The 8,188-nt window shown below is 34.0% G+C and overlaps 1 protein-coding gene across 8 annotated transcripts in view; it reads left to right on the top strand.

Annotated features, from left to right (window-relative positions):
- Nucleotides 1-14: 14 nt before the first annotated feature.
- Nucleotides 15-8,188, top strand: part of LOC129804223 (2-oxoglutarate dehydrogenase complex component E1) — a 44,825-nt gene continuing 36,651 nt past the window's right edge. For 3 of the 8 annotated variants that reach the window (XM_055851347.1, XM_055851345.1, XM_055851341.1), the window contains exon 1: nt 15-287. The gene's annotated coding sequence lies outside the window, so the exon portion shown is untranslated. Of the gene's footprint in view, nt 372-8,188 lie in introns of all 8 variants that reach the window. The other 5 variants (XM_055851344.1, XM_055851346.1, XM_055851342.1 and 2 more) reach the window with 3 other exon arrangements.

Here is an 8,188-nt window from a genome sequence, read left to right as displayed (position 1 = left end):
GAAAATTTCAAACAAAAAATCATCATGGTTGGAGTTTGTTTCTTTCTCCTGGTTATCCTTTCAAAAATGTCCAAGAAAATCCCAAAAATTGCAAAAGCCGCCAAAAATTCTAAGAAATCGCGAGTTTAGAGAAAATTTTCCCAAAATTTCGCAAAGTTTCACACCATTTTCTGCAATTTTAAAATTTCTAAATTCACCATTTGTCATTCTCTGTCCATGCTGGCAACACCACAACGTGCCCCGAAGTTTCTGACAAGCAGCGCAAAAGTCGACGGGAGTTTCTCCAGGTAAAAAGCCACAATTCTTGCTAATTTCTTGCGAAAATTCAAGTGGAAGTGAGTGGAAAAGTGCATGAGAATCATCTCAAAAGGGTAGATAAGCAATTCTAGTTGGAAATTTGTGTGAATGTCTGGTGAAAAGTGTGCTACGCAGTTGAAAGTTACATAACGTGGTCCAATCGATTTTTTTCCCAGAATTTTCTGTATGGCTCATCCTCTTCACTTCCCTCATTCTCCCTGATTCTTGCCGCCTTTTTCTAGCCTCTAATCGGCTTGGAATTCTCCCCAGGTATTTGGGAATCCCGCAATGGAATTTGTAGAAGAATTTTCCAGGTGTTTCATATCAGCAAATTCATCTTCCCGCCTTCTCTTCTTTGCATCTCGTAATTTTTGCATTCACGATTCTCCCAATTAAATTCCCATCTTTCAATCTTCCCGGAAGCAAAGAGGATTTTATCTAAAAAAAAATTGAGATCTTAGTGATGCAAAAGGGAGGATAATTAACTTGACCCTGGCCTTTTTTCACGCGCAATTTCATTTCCAAGAAAGTGTCTGCGCTGCCGGAGAACTGAAACCACTTCACTCTGATAAGACAGATTTACTACTTTCTTGGCTCTTTCTTGAACTGTAAATCACTTCCTGATAAGACCATGAGTGCAGGAAAGTACTCTTGAGATTTTTCTTTTGAGAATTTCTTAGAAAGTAACGTAAAAATCCACGAAATATTCAAAACTTGGCCATTTACAGTTCCTACCCTAAAATGATTCCGCGATTTTTTTTAGTTGAATGAGAAATTTTTCAAAGCGGTTAAGTTGGTCAAAAAGTGAGGTTTCTTATTGGAAAATGAATAACCTATAGACATGCATGAAAAGATGATTATTTGCGTTTTTATACTTAAATAAGGGGCGACAAAGCGTCTCAGGCTTTTGCGAAATGCTCGAACTAACTCCTGACTTATACGGGCTTCAGACCTAAGACTTAGCCATATGGCTTAACTGTTCTAATTTCTTATCAATCATGATTTTTTTTAGAAAAATTTAACTTAGGATTGGATTATTAAAGAGATTAAAGATAAGTGACCTATAGATTCTCAAAAAGCAATAAAATTGCTCGCTATTCAGGATTTTGAGACCTTTGGGAAATGGGCTAAACCTCTAGTCCAGAGGTGTGCAAGAAACCGTTGAAACCGAATTAACGTCAAATGAAACATGTACGTCAATGGTCAAAACGCTATAACAAACTTATTTTGACGTTAATTCGGTTTCAACGGTTTCTTGCACACCTCTGCTCTAGTCTGAAGACCACCTTATGCCTTAGACATACTTACGACTTAAGCCGAGAGACGGTTTAGTGGAAAATGATGGAAATGTAGTTTGACCATTGTTTCTAATATAATTACGCTAAGCCATGTCTCAGCTAATCCTCTGGTCTGTCAAGGCCCTTAGATGCTATACCTCAAAAGTACTTTCGCATCATTTACCATTCACCGGTTCGCAACCGATTTGAACCGATTCATAAATTCAAAAGATTCTACAAAATTCTTTTCAAAGTAAATAGAATTGATTTTCGGATAAAAATTAGTTCGGCTTTGGTCGGCGGATGATTGAAGGTTATGTGCTATGTCCATCCAGAATTCTTTGTGAAAACACTGAAAGCCTCCCACCAAACACAAAAATCCCCAAACCTAATGAAACCCAAAAATCACCGACACACTCGACCACTGAGGAAGACACGGAGCGTGCCGAAAGCTCTGGTAGAAGAGTAGAATTTTTTATCCTGGGTTGAAAACTCCAACACTTGTGTTGCCGCATCCGGACGGAGATTCTTTCCGAATATCCCCACTGTTACATCAACGGCAATTTCTTAGAAATGCTAAGTTCATGTTCTCATACTTCCACTAAAATTTATATGGGATTTTTTCAAACTCGCGACTATTACACGAAATATTTTAAAAGTGATAAGTTCCTTCGATTTACAAGATCGGGTAATGTGTGGAGAGATAAATATACTAGATTTCTGTTTGAATACATTTTCCCTCTGACTATTGGGATCTGAGTCCGAGATAAATTTAGGAGTTGCTTCAAATAGCTCCAAATTATTTAATTTTCTTTAATATTTGAAAAGAGCTTAAGTTTTATCCTTGGTTTTTTTTTCTCTCTCTTTTAGCCTTTTCGATTCTTTTTTTTTGAAAAAGGCTCAGAAAAGGAATTAAACTATTTTAATTCTGTCGCTTTACCGTTAAAACCCCTAAAAGGAGGTTAGATTGAACATCAAATGTTTTTTTTTCCTTTTAAAGCTGTACGGCCCCAGCCATGCAAACCACAAGAATTCTCCGAATTCTCTTTTGCGAGTTTAGATTTTTTTTTTGGCTATGGACCCGAGTGAGTCCGACAGTCTAAAACAGGCCTGAGCTAAAAGAAAAGCCGAAGTGAATTTGGTGGTGCCTGTTGGCGTTTTTCGAAATGCCGCGAAAATTTACGTAGAGAAAATCAGAGGTTTTTTAATGTGAAAATTGTTCAATTCCTTAAAGTTAAGTCATTTTCACAATTGCCCTCCCCCTCTACGCGCACGCAGCAAGACCTTTCCGTGCGCAGGGCTCTAAATATGGACCCGAGTGAGTCCGACAGTCTAAAACAGGCCTGAGCTAAAAGAAAAGCCGAAGTGAATTTGGTGGTGCCTGTTGGCGTTTTTCGAAATGCCGCGAAAATTTACGTAGAGAAAATCAGAGGTTTTTTAATGTGAAAATTGTTCAATTCCTTAAAGTTAAGTCATTTTCACAAGAAAATTCTTTTAATAATTTAGTTGAATACAGTTATTTTGGTTAATTGTGAATAATTGTCGATATTACAACAAAAACATTAGGATGAAATTTTGACCTGGAAGACTTATATTCTTTTGAGCTGTCCCAAAATTCAGGACAGGTTTGAGAAAAATCTTTTTGTATGACACTATTTTGGTTAATAAGGAATGCAAAAGTACATATTTGAAGAAGGTACACGACCTGATAATAAACATAAAATAGAGAAGAAAATATTTTGTGGCATTTTAGAGATTTTTTGCAACCGCAGCGCCGCCAGACGTTTGTCAAGTGAGTTATTTGTGTCTCTATCTCTCTCTCACAGTTGAATTGCGCGCGATTTAAGAACTTTCCATTTGAAGTGATATTTGCATTTAATTTCTTTGTATTTCTGCAAGATTCAAGTAAAAGGATGTTCAGTGAACAGCTATCCGTCTTCCGACAAAGATATCAAGAAGACAATTTCTTTCTATATGAGTTTTTATTTCTGTTATGTATTTTTGGCGCAAAAATATTTATCATGTACGTTAAAAGTCGTGTAATACACGACTTTTAACGAGCGCAGGTCTGGTCTAAAACGTAAAATAGAAGGCAAAGAAGAAATTTTTTGGTATAGGTTATTAAATCCAATCCAATGCAATACGAGGGGTCGTATTGGATTTATCGTTCACATTGCCATATTCTAAAATTAATCTCAATTTAATACGGGCTTCAGATCTAAGGCTTAGCCATATGGCTTAACTGCTCTAATTTCTTATCAATCAAGATTTTTTTTGGCAAAATTGAAGTTAGGATTGGATTATTAAATATAAATGACTTATCACTCGCTATTAAGGATTTTGACACCTTCATAAACTGGGCTAAACCTCTAGTATGAAGACCGTTTAATGCGAAGCTGTAAATGACCTCAGTACTTATAACTACCCAATGCTTACTGTCCTGTTTTCCCAATGGTTTCATTTTTTTTATTACTTATCAAGTAACATTTTTGTGATATTTGAGCTTACAGAATGGGAACTAAGGGCAAATGATCCTAAGTTTGAAAAACTAATGATATTTCTTGTTATTTTGGGATTTTGGGACATTCAGGAACTGAGTTAAATCTCAAATCCAAAAGCCATAAAATAAATTATATTAATGTTTAAATGGTCAAAATAGACAAATACCCTAAAGAAATTTTTAAGGATAAAATAAGTTAGATTCGTTAGGAAATTGGGTTCAAATTATTACTGTTTCATATAGGGCGAAACCTGGGCAACTTTGAATTCGGGCTGCTTTAAAATTAGGCATTTTTCCTATTTTTAATTGAAACAAGATGCCATTTACCTCCCCAAACCAATTATGAAGCTAAATTACATTATAATAAGGCTCAGGTTCACTTAAAAGTAGGAAAAAAGTCCAATTTTAAAGCTGCCTTAATTCAAAGGTGTCCTATTTTCTCCTATACAGAACGAGAAGTGAACTAAATTGAATTTGTTGTGACATTCAAAATAAGAAAAAGAAGAGTACGAAAGAGTGGGATAGACATATGTAAAACATTTGAGAATGAAAGAGATGTGAATTTTGATTTCACGATTTTTTCCTGATCTAAATGGTATGTCGAATTGTCGAACTGATTAATTTATTAGTTTGAATTTATCTCTGAGATGTTGAGCTTCAACGATTATCAATTTTTTAATAAAAGAAAAATGTCAACTTGATAATCGATATGATTATACTAAAGGCAGCTACAGTTAGTTAAATTTAGAATTGGAAAAATCAATTCAATGATGATTTATAGAAAGAATACTTTTCTTGTTTCCATTGAAAATTTGATGAAATTAATTTTGATTCTAAATCGATATTTTCTAATAAAAGGAGGAGACAATTAATTTTAACGACTCTTCTTAACTAAATTAAAATTTAGTTATACCGATAATTCTTCATTATTCTAATTTATTATATTGTCTGCGGCGTTGTGATTGACGGGAGTGTGTCAGTGAAAATGCGGCAAAGTCGAGGGTGTTTTAGATAAGAGAGTCAAAGCGTCAGAAGCACTTAATCAGATAATAATTAAATTGTATCAATTTATTCCGGACGAGCCTCCAATTTTGCTGAAATTGTCCAATTGTTTACTTCAACTTGAGAGAGAGGTCGTCGAGATCGTGGGTCGGAAAAACTAACCCCAGCTCAAAGTGAAATTATCTCTGGTTGCCAAAATGCCCATCAATTGAAACGATTTGCACTCTTGGCATGATGAAGGAGAAAATGAAAATTACATAGACACTGTATTTCATAATAATCATTTATTATTTCACTGTGAAATGTGTCTTGAGACATTTGATAAGGCATGTTATCAGTTGAGGGTCGACAAAGTGTGTGAGATGAAAATTTATGGAGCTGTAAAGTTGTGGAATTTGCCCAATTTCAACTAATACATATCCATACATGGGTGTTTCTCTCATAGAAAAAAGCTAATATAAGCCTATTGATTACAGGTTATTTAGTATTTTTCCACCTGTTAAGAAAATCATTGTGAATATTTCCTATTTTGTCTGGAGTTGAGTGGTTTTCGAGCGGGGTGATCTTGCCGGCCCAGACAATAATTATCACTATCCTCACTATTTACAATTTTGAGATTAATCATACAGTTTCTTATCACATGTTTTCCCGTCGAACAGTCAATGAAATATTTTCTCGAACATAGGTATGTTATTTCCAGTTTGAGATACTTAATCCACCTCACGATCATTTGATTCATTTTGAATGGTTAAAAATTTCACTGTGCGAGAGTGTGTTTGAAAGGAAAGTGTTTGCCATCAGCGATATCCTTGAAATGTTGCCAAAAGATCAGTGAGAGAGAAAAATAGAGTGTGAAATCAGAGGTCAGAAACAATCTCCAAAGTTATTTATTGATCGTTTTTTTTTATTCACATTTCCAATACATGATTGAGTGGTTTTTAAAATTATATTGAATGTGCTAATTTATCTCTAATGGTATCTACACAATAGAAAAATTTATGTCCATATTCGTTATTATTGAAGAAATTGTCACAGTTCATCCTAAGATTCTAATGACCTCTACGCACTAGAGAATTTTATGTCCATATTGAAGCAAATTCCCTACGTATCTTGTTGGGAACTGGAATTGAACATAAATTTCTCTAGTGTGTAGAGACCATAAGCGTAAACATTGTACTTCAATATTTCAAATATTGATGAAAACTCCTTATAGTATGAAGTGACCATAAACTAGCAGTATTTGTTTTATTAATCTCTTCACATAAATAGTTGTTAACTACGCCTTCCTCAGGGACTTTGACAGACGAAAAGATGATAATCTGCATATGGAAAAATAGGCCACACCCCCTTTATACTTTCCGTTTCAAAAACATTCCATAGGTACCTATAGAAAGAAATTTAAAATGTTTCTCATTTGAAAATGTAAATGTTTTAATGAAAAGAGATGGCAAAATCTCCTAGTCTTGCAGATTGCTCGAATTCACACTGCGTTTACTACCTGGTTGATGATCTGCCTGTTGATAACCTGGGCGTTTAAACTGGTTGATAATCTACCAGAAAATTATCTCAAAATTTGAAAATTTGTGTGTGTCAGTGCTTCTGACCATTTACAATAATAAAGTAAAATTATTAATCCAATTAGCTGTGAAGATGAAGGCGGCTTAAATATTTGACATAAAAATCGGTCAAAAGAATAAATTGAGGTTATTGGCATATATGGATGAAATGTTCGCCTAGACCTAGACACTTTCAAATCGTATTCGAAAATGAAAGAAATCGTTGGAGCGGTTTTTGAAATGAAAATAAAAATACATGATTTTAGTTTATGCCAAAACTTTGACTCCAAAACATATCCAAACATGATTGAAATAGCTTGAGCCGATTTAACTCTTTAAGAACGATTGGGTCACCGGTGACCCAAAAATGAAATTTTTCCTACGGCCCTCTAAAGTTATGGTTTGCTCTAAAAAGTTAGAAAAAGTGATTTTTTTTTGACCCGACTTTCTCGTCCTTAAAGGGTTAAGGGAAATTGTAAAAACATAGTTTTTGGTAAGAAAGAAGAGGGACGGGGGAGAAAACTATTCCGGGTTTTCATACTTGTTTGCTTTTTTAAACATCGTAATGAATTTAAAACTTTTTCAAGTGGTAAAGCGTAATGAACAAAACATTATTAACCGATAAAATTTTCTTTTTTTACAGAGTTTATTTTTTTTCCTGTCTAAATTTTATTAAATTTTATAGCTCCGGCACACCTTTTAGATCAGGAAAATTTCATTAAGTCGAAATTTGAATCCTTTTCTTATACGTTTTGCGTATGTCTATCATTCTTTCGCACTCTTCTTCCTTTAAACGTCACAACTAATTCAATTTAGTTCAATCGAATTTGGAGTGCGAAAGAATGAGATGGGCATATGGAAAGCATGTGAGAAAGAATGGTGTCTGAATTTCGATTTCCTGAAATTTTTCTGATCTAAAAGGTATACCGGAGCCATAATGGCTGCGATATATTTTTTAGATCAGAAAATTTCATGAAATCAAAATTCATATCTTCTAATGTTTTGCATATGTATATTCCACTCTTCTTCTTTTTCTTTTAAACATCATGGCAAATTCAACTTAGTTCAATCCAATTTTGTGTGCTAAAGAATGAGATAGAAATATGCAAAATGTTTGACACAGAAAGGGATGTGAATTTTGATTTCACGATTTTTTCCTGAGTTAGGAAATGAAAAAAAAATGCCAAATTAGCAAGGAAAGTTTGCCAAAAGGATATTTTGACAAACATCCTTTTCCGGCGTCCAACTGGGCCTTATTAAAAGTTTGCCAAAACGAGTTTTTTTAATGTCAAATGTAGGAAAAGTTTTGTTAAACTGCTAAATAACATCCTTTTGACATAATTTTAACGAAATCCATTTGTTTAACTGAACTCTTTTTTCAAAGTAAACATAACTAAAATTACTTTGCCAAAATATCTGAGGTTTTAGTGATTTTGAAACCTACTCCTTTTACTGTGTTATCACACTTGCACATTAAAATTTTATTATGATTCACATTAATTGTCGCTGGTGAGAGTCCAAATGTGTAATTTGTGTGTTTGAATCATTTTATATTC

The sequence above is a fragment of the Phlebotomus papatasi genome, chromosome 2, assembly GCF_024763615.1.
Source record: "Phlebotomus papatasi isolate M1 chromosome 2, Ppap_2.1, whole genome shotgun sequence".
In the NCBI taxonomy this organism is placed as follows: Eukaryota; Metazoa; Arthropoda; class Insecta; order Diptera; family Psychodidae; genus Phlebotomus; species Phlebotomus papatasi.
Note: the sequence above shows the minus strand (reverse complement) of the source record. Positions and strands in the feature narration are given on the sequence as shown.